The sequence below is a fragment of the Lepisma saccharinum genome, chromosome 10 (genome assembly GCF_977018435.1).
Source record: "Lepisma saccharinum chromosome 10, izLepSacc3.1, whole genome shotgun sequence".
Taxonomy (NCBI): domain Eukaryota; kingdom Metazoa; phylum Arthropoda; class Insecta; order Zygentoma; family Lepismatidae; genus Lepisma; species Lepisma saccharinum.
The window spans coordinates 44,789,925-44,801,908 of NC_139238.1; positions in this window are offsets into that span (position 1 = coordinate 44,789,925).

Sequence of the window (11,984 nt, forward strand, 5' to 3'; positions counted from 1 at the left end):
GAAATTTAGAACCTGGATTACATAGCTGTAATGATGGAAGATGCTCTGTAAATGACAGTGGTGTCCATATCAAAGTCAACAGTATGTGAATGGCTGCTCAATGAGAACACATATACAATATAATACAGAAAAATCATTATATATCAAAGGTGCAGAAAATGCATTTTTATAATATCAGAATTACATAATCAGAACTTTGGGCCAATAAATGTGTATATATTGCACAATTCTGAGAGTTGAAATTCCATAGGTTAATCAGGAAGAAATAAAAAAAAAAGATTGAATTAGTACTGAAATTTTGTTATGATACCGTAGTTCTCATTCAAACTTTAGACTCAGTGCATAGAATATATGTGTATTTTTGTGCATAAACATAACCTTTTTCATAATGTATAAATTGATGTTGTGTATTATTCGAGTTAAAGACTATCTAAGTCACTGGAACCTAACTGAAAACAATTTTAATGTATGTTTTTTGTTATTGATGTGCACTTTGTAAGGCTAAATACGTTTAGTCTTAACCCCTTGAGTGTGGAATTTTCTGAACGAGTCGCTACTGGAAATTGTAGGTTGTTTTTTTATAAGAATTGTGTTGAACAAAATTAACTGAAATATAATACCAGTATTTGTCGGCAGTCTTCTTTTATGCAGTATTTTTTATAGAATTGGCTTTCATATTCCATGACAAATGGAAATAATACAAAATACATGGCATGCCCGCATGTATGTACTTCATGTTTATGCAGAATAAATATTTCTGATGTGGAAGTCTTTGAAACAAAGCAACTTGTGCATCACACAAACTTTGTTTTTGAATCATATTTCAGTTTTCTTTTGTGCACATACGAGAGCAGACAACTTTCCTTACGTCTAACTTATATTCTCTTCTTTTTCATCTTCTGATTTGTCTGCTACTGTTTTTGTTTTTTAATGTAGTGTAACCACAGACAAAATATCCTGCACAGAACTGCGACTCCTATACATCATACTCCTACGTGGAGGAAAGGACAGAGGTGGAGCAGGGTTTCTGGCCCAAGTTGATCAGATGAATGGGAAGGTGTGCGAAGGATTTTGACTGAAAGTCACTCTATACAGCTAGCACAATCTCACCTAACATGAATAATATGTTCCCAATTGTCTGGCAGATTATATACACCATCTGCAGTCAAATTAGGTGTGTATATACGCGCCATCCACACTTAAAGGTTTTTTGGCTGCAGAGAATGTCGTTTGCATTTTACTCATGATATTAGGAATATAGAAGAACTAAAGAACAAAAGTTGTATTTCATCATATTAGAAACATAGTGGGAAAAAGTAACATCTAGCTTATAAATATGTATTCATATTTTAATTTGTTCTTGTCTTCGATATTTATGTAATACTAGGGAATTTACATAATTCATACATTTAAAGTTTATGAAATATATTCTTGTAGTGATGTGCCTAAATGTCATGAGAGTAATATAATTTAGTGTGGACATAGTTAAAAATTATGTAGATTAGAAGTATGCATAGTGTTCAGGGTTGTGAAGTTAATTAAGGTTGCATTATACATCTGTCCACCCTCAACTTTGAAGAAAGTTACCGCATTTTACCAGTAAGAAATATATATCAGACGTAACAAAAACCCACAAAGACACGACGCTGCTAGTTAATGCCATTATTTTTTTTTTGTCATTCTCATGAACAACAACAACATTTGCAGCCTACAATCAGGAATCGAACCCAGGATTGCTGTCACAAAAGTTGAGAGTGCTAAGCATTTGGCTAAGTGGGAGCTCTTTGCTCTCATTATGAAAAATAAATATTAATTTATTCTGATGCATATAAGTATTCTGTTACTTCTTATTTGATTGTTGGTGTTGTTTATTAATTTATGATATTCTTGATAGTGTGTATTGTTAGGCAGGTTTGTTCTTGTTTTGAAAAAAAAAATACAAGTACTTTTACATAAGACGTGAAGAAGTAAATTTTGAGTCTGTAAGAAATTCCATACATTATGAAGCGTGATTCAGGTTTCTCCTACTGTACAAATTATATTTTGCTGTTCTGTAAAGTTGCATAACATATTAATATAATAGGAAAATTCCATAGCATGAAAAAAAAATCCTGTAGGAAACAAATTTTTAAATAAAGTAGGGTGGATGGGTGTATACTGCTCCCATTAATTATAAACTTAATTCTAAAGCATCAATTTATTGTTAAATTTTTTACTACAGACTCTCCTTATATAAGTGTAACGTATTTTAACTTTTGCATTTTTTATATAAAGTTGGTAATGACTACTGTTAGGATATTGTACTTCTTGGTAATGTGTCATATAATAGCACATTTGCCTATTTGATAAATATTCACAATTTTTGTCTAGTAACTTGTTCTTCTGTTTTTGGAGAATACCGTACAAAAACACTCGGTGTGATACGATACCTGTTGGAAGTAAATTTAAATTTTGTTACCCGAGAGTATACTTTAGAATGGATGAAGATTCTTGTTTTGAACAATAATGTATTGCTGGAAGTAGACAGATATTGATAGATTTAATTAGATCCTTTCTTGTTTGGACCATGTAATAACAATATTAACATGAAGAAACATTTTTCTTTGAATATGTGCACTACGCACTCAAGAAAATCTGTACTGGCACAGTAATGCATGGATATTTGTCACCCATACCATTATTGCTGTTCAAAGAGAAACCGAACTTTTACAAAATTGCGAAAATGTTAATATTAACCAGCTATTTGGACCTGTTTCCTTCAAAGTATTCCCTCCACTGTGCACACACTACTTCCAGTGTTGCTTCCAGTCCTGGAATGACCTGTAGGTCCTGTAGTGAATTCTCCTTCATATCTCTATTGTCTGGAATCTGTGACCTTTGAGGGTTGATTTCAATATGGGGAAGTGGAATAAGTCTGGTGGGGAAGTAGGTCGGTTGTGGGACAACAAGTGTCCAGTGCTTTGCCAAAAACTCCCAGACAACAAGTGAGAAATGAGTATGTGCATTATCATGATAAACCATCAAGAATATGTTCTGCCACATTCTTATAATCATTGCATGACGTTAATGTAGAATGCTGCAACTTCATGTATGGTGAGACGAGTGTTTGTATGTATGTATGACTTTCTGCGCCATTTCCACGTGATTGATGTCAGTAGAGGTCGATGGACCCCAGGTTTTGTGTCCTCGATGGAGGGGGGGGGGAGGGTTTGAGCACAACACCATCCTTGCAGCTTTAGAAGTTTTTGCCTTAAAACGAATGCAGAGAAATGCGAGAACTTGCAGGGGTCATTTTTCCAAGGTGCAGTTTTTAAAATTGTAGGTAATATTTAGTGGAAATGTCCATTCCCAAGCAGTGGATTTTTGTGCAGAAGGCATCCATAAACATATTCTTTAGTCCAAAATTTCAATAAACTTTTTTTTTATTATTATTATTATTTTGATTTTATGATCGATTGACCCTTACTTTTGAAATGCCAGTATTATAATGGAATACGAGTATTCTTCAAATACAGAGGAACCTAATGTACATAGACTGTAATTCTTACATAAGTCAGTAGTAACTGTAGAAAATATATGATTGTAATTTGAGAAGTCTTAGTAGATGTGATCTTGATTAACAGTTAAGTATTAACACAGTACAATTTTAAGAGAGATTTGATTTAAAATTTTCCATAATATTTAGTACACATGGGAACTTTTTTTGTTGTTGTTGCCAAGGAGTAGATGTATCCAAAAAAATCAATATTGCTGTAAATGTTTTAAAATGAAGAGAACTTTGTATATTCACTCTAGATTTGACATTGCAGTAAGGTATCCTAACACAGAAGGAATTTAAGTGAAAAAATGGAGGTCCAACCAAACCCACAGCTCTACCAATTGAGACATCAGCCCTCTGCCCTGGTTTTGTGTGAATTTTTCCTCCATTTTATGTGTGTGTGGTAATTGTGCCTACCAGAGAATTGTGTCTGAATTATTGTGACAAGTATCTCTGGACATGAAGCTGGGATAATGGTTCCAATTGTTTTATGAATTTTTCGAATTCTCATAGCAGACATACTAATTATTGTAGAAATTTTGCATTCATTGTCACAAGAATTTTGAACCTTCCTTAAAGTAATGAGCATTGTTTGGATTTCGAAAAGAGTTATAGAAGCAACAGTAAGTATTGTAGACTAGTGACAATCAATGTAGAAGTAAATTGGAACCTTCCTAAAATAAATCAGTGCAATTTTCATGTCGAAAAGTCCAATTTATGGGCAAAAATAAGAGGTACCTTACTCAAAACTCACTGTTTTGCATGCATGACATATTGGGCAGACTTCTACCGCTATTCTCCTCTTCCTGATGTTCGCAGGAGGCTCAAAGGGGTTTCGTGTTTGAGATCAACAGTAGCGTGATCAGTAGCACAAAGCAATTAGGGATATTTTAATGCTAAGAAAACTAAAACTACTACAGTGCTGTCCTGTCATGGGTCTATGAGCATCCAACAATTCGCAGAGGTGGGTTACGGTTGTTGGACTACTATGTGGTCCCAGCTAGATCCGAGGGATCCGCTGACCAATGACAAGTGCAGTCCTCCATTCATATTGGGGCTTAGGCGTAGAGCTGACAACTCTGCACTGTAAAAAGACATGTCAAGAATCAGCATATGAGGCCATGGATGTTCCCAAAGTAAAATATTCCGGAGGTAAAATAATCTCCCATTCGGATCTCCAGGCAGGGACTACTTTGGGAAAACCCTGGATTAAGGATAAGATCTACATTAGGTATAAGGATATTAAATTAGGTACTTGGAATGTTCTGAGTCTTTACCGGCCTGGGGCATTTCAGTGTACAGTTAATGAGATAGTTAGGTATAAATTAGATGTAGTAGCCGTCCAGGAAGTTAGGTGGCCAGGAGAAGGTAATAGTAAAATTAAAAATTATACTTTTTTTCTATGGTGGTACTGAAAATCATAATTTTGGAACAGACTTCTTCATAAATAATATATTTGTCTCAGCCCTTAAAACAGTAGAATTTATTAATGATAGGATATCATATGTAGTTTTACAAGGTAGGTGGTGCAAAATTATTTTAATAAACATACATGCACCAACGGAAGATAAAGATGATAATACTAAAGATGATTTTTATGCAGAGTTAGGTCTTTGATAAATTTTCCCGGTATGATATTAAAATTCTGTTAGGTCACTGTAATGAACAGATTGGCAAATAAAAGGCATTTAAACCTACTATTGGTAAAGAAAGTCTTCATGAATTAAGTAATGATAATGGTATAAGACTAATTACTTTTGCAACCTCAAAGAATTTAATTGTGAAAAGTATCACTTTTAAACATAAATATATCCATAAATATACCTAGTCTTCTCCAGATGGTAAAACTCATAATCAGATAGATCATATTCTCATTGATAAAAAAAGGCATACTAATATAATTGACGGATCAAGAAAGTAAGGGGCGTTACCACCACACCCCCTATACGCCTTCATGGCATGGTGCTGTGCACAGGGGAACACATTTTTTTTTTACTTTACTTTTATATAATTGACGTTCGTTCACATAGAGGTGCTGACTGTGGCAGTGACGATTATTTGGTAATTGCTAAATTAAGAGAAAGACTCTCGGTAATAAATCATAAGGAACAAAATCTAAAAGTGCAAAAATTTAATAAAGGAAAATTTGCTGATGATAGAATTAAGAAAAAATACCAAATTCAACTGTCAAATAGGTTCGATATTTTGTAGGATTTAAATGATGATGAAAATACAATTGAAACAGACGTAAATAAGAATTGGGAGCACATATGTAATGCAATAGAATCAGCAGCTAAAGAAAGTATAGGATACCAGAAACCAAGAAAATGTAAGCCGTGGTTTGATAATGAATGTCATAACCTAATAGAAATAAGAAATCAGGCTAGACTTAGGTGGTTAAATAACTCTGATGATACAAATTTAAACAATTATAATAGAATAAAGCGAGAAGTTAACCACACGTTTAGAAGTAAAAAAAGAGATTACTTGAAAAGTAAAATTTACGAAATTGAAACAAACGGCAAAAATAAAAATATCAGAGATTTATATAAAGGTTTAAATGAATTTAGAAAGGGGGTGACAACCTAAAGTAAACTTGATAAAAACTGTAATTTTTTAGCTGACCCAAGCAATATTTTAAATAGATGGAAGAACTACTTTAATGACGTTTTTAATGTTCATTTAGGAGATATATCAGAAGTAAATGAAGTACACACAGCAGAACCTAACTTGACTGAAGTTAAAGATGCTATTAAAAGGCTAAAGAATAACAAAGCACCTGACATTCATTTAATACCAGCTGAGTTAATTAAATATGGTGGGAATTCGTTAATATGTCAAATTCTAAATTAATTAGTTTAATATGGAATAAAGAAGAAATCCCTCAAGAGTGGAAAGAATCCATAATTGTTCCTGTGTTTAAAAAAGGTGATAAAGTGAACTGCAATAATTACCGTGGAATTTCTCTACTCTCAACAACATATAAAATATTATCTAACATTCTTTTAACAATGCTAACACCATATGCTAATGAAATTATAGGTGATTATCAATGTGGATTTTAATTGTAACAGATCAACTAAAGACAGACATTTGAGAAAAAGTGGGAATATAATCAAAGTGTCCATCAGCTTCTATTGATTTTAAGAAAGTGTATAATTCAGTTAAGAGAGATAAATTATATAATATATTAGTAGAGTTTGGAATACCTAAGAATCTTGTTAATATTATAAAAGTATGCACCAGTGAAACAGAAAGTAAAATTCGTGTGGATATTATGTATGACAAATTTACAATTCATGATGGGTTAAAACAAGGAGATGCATCATCTCTATTACTCTTTAATTTTTCCTTAGAATATGCTGTTAGGAAAGTAAATGAAACTAACGAAGGACTAAAATTAAACGGTGTGACTCAGTTGTTAGCATATGCAGATGATGTAGACTTACTGGGTGATGATGTAAATACAACTAAAAATAATGCTGAAATATTTTTCAAAGCAGCTAAAGGGAGAGGTTTGGAAGTTAACAAAGAGAAATCTAATTATTGATAACAACTCGTTTGAACCAGTTTCCAAATTCAAGTACTTAGGAGTAATACTAACAAATGAAAATGATATTAAAGAGGAAATAAAAAGCAGGCTTAATTCAGGAAATGCATGTTACTTCTCTCTTCATAAACTTTTGTCTTCTCGTTTAATATCTAAGAAACTAAAAGTTAAAATATACAGTACAAAACAGTAATATTGCCTGTACTATTATATGGATGTGAAACTTGGTCCCTTACATTGAAAGAGGAACATAAATTGAGAGTATTTGAAAATAAGATCCTTAGGAAAATCTTTGGACCTAAAAGGGATGAGGAGACAGGTGAGTGGAGAAGGTTACATAATTTATATTCATGTCCAGATATTATTAGAATGATTAAATCAAGAAGACTTTTAAGTGGGCAGGCCATGTGGCTTGAATGGGAGAGGATAGAAGAGTTTACAGGATTCTTGTAGGGAAACCTGATGGTAAGAGTCCAGTGACCAAGACTGATGGAGGGATAATGTTGAGATGGACCTAAAGGAAATCGGTAGGCATGGAAAAAAGTATATAGATCTTGCTCAGGATAGGGACAGATGGAAGGCCTGTGTTGCTGCAGCCCTGAAGCTTCGGGTTTAAGAAGGCTAGAGAGTTAAGAAAACTAAACCTGAACTGCCTAACCTAACAAAGAAAGCATTTAGGATTATTATTAAAATGCTAAGGAAACTAAACCTTATCCACCTAATCTAACTACGAAATAATTTATTGAACAAAATCTTCAACATTTTAGCATCAATGAAACATCAAGCTGGATACACCTTTTCTTCCCTTGTAACAATAGATGTAAAATATCAGATCGTCTCCCCGTTGGTGCAGCGGTAGCGTCATCGCCTTGTAAACAAGGGGTCCTGGGTTTGATACCCAGTGGAGGCACATAGTGGTTCAGATCCCACTTTAAACTGTAGGTCCAGTCCCGATTAGCCTTACTGTGCATAAAGTGGACTTAAAACTCCAAATCAATCAATCAATGTAAAATATCAGGTGAAACTAAAACTGGCTCAGTAGAGCAGTTGGTAGAGCAATGGTACGGTATGCCAGAGACTCTGGTTTGAGCCTAGTTGAGTTTGAATGTTTGGCTTAAATTTGTGCTTGGTATATATATTTGTATGTACCAAAAGGCAATGTATTATCATGATGTAGACTAAACCTATTATAATTGGAACATAATTTAATCCTCATTATGTTACATTAATGACGTATATTTTGTAAGATCAGTAATGCATATTCATGTATGGAGAAGTGTGAATTTTTCAATTGTGTTTCAAAAAGTTTTTTTTATTGCTGTTTGTGGACACCTGCCATCATCTATCCTCATCGTATGACATACTGTATGCATCCTAGAAAAGGAAAGTGCAAGACTTTTGAAACATTCGTGGGATGTCAGATTTGGCCCTAACCGTAGGAACATAAAGTAATTGGCAAAAGTTACCATATTCACAATATCCTTTTAAGATATATGGTCATGTTTGACCATAAGTTTGTTGAACATGTGGTTTCAATGAAAGTTTCTTCTGCTCAACAGAGGAAGATCACTGGCATTATGATTGGGACATGAATTTTTGCGAAGAAGCTTTCACAACTTTGAATGGAATTTAATAGTATACTATTCATACTTTAGGTTGAAAACATATAAATATCTAGAATGCTCCTGCAGTACATTTAGCAGAAACAAGTGTACGTTGCAGCACTTACAAATAACAAATAGACATTATTTCCAATAAAAATTTGAAAAATAACATTGAAAGGAATGGTATATTAACACTTTTCATATGGCTTTGAATCCATTATTTTAGTGTTAGCTATCATTGTTGAATTTGTAACTAATTGCTTTGTCATGATACTAAAAGGGTTCACTACAGTGAGTATATATCACATAGTTTGAATTGCTCTCTGAACCTTCCATGCTGATCGTGCCATTCAAAGAAACAAATTTCCGAGTAGATCCAGAATGGGTCAGCCCATGAAACATGGCATTATTTCAAAGGTAAACTGCTCTACTGTGCTTTGCACCATGCCATGATAATGTATAGGGGTTGTGGAGTTAGGGCCCCACACTTTCTTGATCACGTCCGAAGGTGGGGGTGATGTGATCAGCACCACATCCCTGGCTGCTTTTACCCCCCAGAGTTTCCTCCAGGTACCCACTTTATACGACGCTGGAAGGCGCCAGAGTCGCTTGAACAGGTGGAAAAAATCCTGGGTCTCTTCTGCCGGGGATCGAACCCGCGTCTCTCAAATGGTAGTCAGATGCCCTAACAACTGAGCTACTGCGACTCTAAGGTATCAACAAAATTCAATTTATGTTCTGTGATATCGTATAAAAACCCTAGGATTCTTATTGAGGATGGGATCTCAGGCTATGACAGCCTAAAGCAACGTCTAAAATCTTTAAAGTAGATTTTATGGAGATCGATACATAAGGCTATTTGAGAGCCGAGGGTTAGAGGTATTGGCAGCAAGAGGTACACGATTAGCTTGGGGTGACACCCCAGAGAAACAATGTTAACACTTCACCAAGCAAAGGGCTGGCCCCTGTGAAATAAGAACAACACTTAAACATTCGCTATTAACACTTCAGGGATGACTGGTCTGGCAGGGTTGTGAGAATAATAGACAGGGGGATAAGGGAACATCCATTTACCTCTGAATTCTTGTAGCTTGATGTTCTCGTTAAATCCGTAGACTACGCACAGTCCTGAAATAAAACTTCGATTGCACCCTGTTCCCTGCAGTAATTCTTTACGTATCGGTCGATAATCAACCCATAGCTTGAAGACATCTCTGAGTACAAATGGGCTGGGAAATGGCCTTTCGAGCTATTTATGTGGAATTCGAACTTTCGATTTTAAAGCCGTTGATGAGACTACGTCTCTCGATAACTGTGGTTTTAGCTGCAAGCTGCGTTTGCATTATCTTTCCTACAATTTCTGGAAGAATTCGTATCAGCAGTTTTTTACATCTGCTGAAGATCGCTTGTTTAATTAGCTTGAAGGAAGCTCTTTCCAGCTTCTTCACGGGGCCCTTTTATGAAGTGATTATACTATCAGATTATGGTGCCTGGGGTCCCGGGTCCGAGTCACGCCTTCGGCGGATACGATATCTTGCAATAAAGTTGCCTTTATTCAGATAGTACACTTTATTCATAATCTCCAAATATGACTAAATCAGGTTGTTAATTTGAACAGTTCCTCAACTTGGTTTGTATACTGTTGTGCCAAACATTAGCTGGTTGTTTCATTCTGTGATAGTTGTTCACATAAATAATCATACATTGTACATATCTTTCAAAGTGGAATGAAATTTTGTGTAAAACTATGTCCTTGGCTTGGAGACATTAATGGGAATTCACTATTTTTATCAGAGGGCTGAAATGCAATAGTTTTCACAAATTATTATTAAAAAATATTTTACCATAGATAAGTAACGACTTTTCACAAATTAAATCTTCCTTTTACTATACTATTGTTTTTATTGACTCATAACTTCGAGAAGGAGAAGGGGTTAGTTATTTCCTCCCAAATCCCACTAAGATCTGCAAATTTAGTAAAATAATTGTATAGTCCATATGTGTTAGTCATGATCATTGATGCAACTGCGCATGCACCAATTGGATGAGTTCAGTGGCAAAATGATGGTTGCAAGTGAAACCCACAGGCAGAGTTGGTTCCATGAAAATTTGTCTACCGCTGTCAGAACATTGATGTTCCAAACATAGTAACATTAGTGAGTTGTAATAAAGAACCTAGTGTGTATAAAGCAATCACACATCTGAAATGCGGAGCGTAGTTTTGCTACTTACTTCTTGGATTCATCCACTTGAGCTAGGCATGTCTTCCACAGTCGGACAGTATATTCTTTGTTAGATTTTTATAGTAACTTTTTCTGAGGTAATATTTCCATAATATAATATAGATATTTTTGTTAAAGCATTGAATCAATTATGTGCGTCTTTGAAAACTTAATGTTGTCAAGTTTTAGTTTCTAAAGGTACAAGAAAAGCACTATTGTGATATAAGATGACATAGAAGTCTTCTAGTACAAATCACGAAAGAAGTTTATAATATTTAATTTTAGTCTATTGCTGGTACATTTTACCCCAAGTAGTAATATGTAATTGCGGCCCTAAGTACTCTTTTAATAAGGAGCAGGTCTTCATAATTATGTAGTTTAGATGCCCAGCATGTGTAGGAAGCAGTTGGTCTCTTTTGTTGAAGAAAAATGTTGTGTTTTATCATCTTTATCTTATACTGATGTATTTTGTACATAAGCATTACTTTTCAATGTGATTTTGTTTTTATGCATTATAAGCTTATTTAATTGTAACTCACATGATGCAGTACTTCTCAGTTTTTCTTCTTAAAATAATAACTCAATTCACTAGCAATTATACGTGTTTGAAAAATTTCTCTGTTATTGAAATTGTGTACTAAGTACACAGACACTAGGGTGTCAACCAAATTTCATTTATGCAGGGCTGTTCCAAAATTAGCCCCCAATTGGCTGGTGATACAAGTCAAAAACCCAGATGAGAGTTACATACACAAATGAATCTCTTTTCTGCAGAAACACAACCCAAATTCCAACAGTTGTATAGTAACAGTAAATGTAATGGCATGTAAAATAACAATAACAATTAAACACTCAAATTCCTGACCAAGGCAGAATTTATTGTAGAATATTACACTATAAATGTAATACATTATAAATGTGACGTTTATAGTGTATTTTAGTGTGTTGTACTCAGTTCAACTTGATTCAACTGTGTTGGCAGCCTGAGATGGAGTAGGAAGCAGTGATGGTACTCTGCTATCTCTTTTACAGTCAATTTTAACCAAACTTTCCTTTCCCCATGTTTTAAC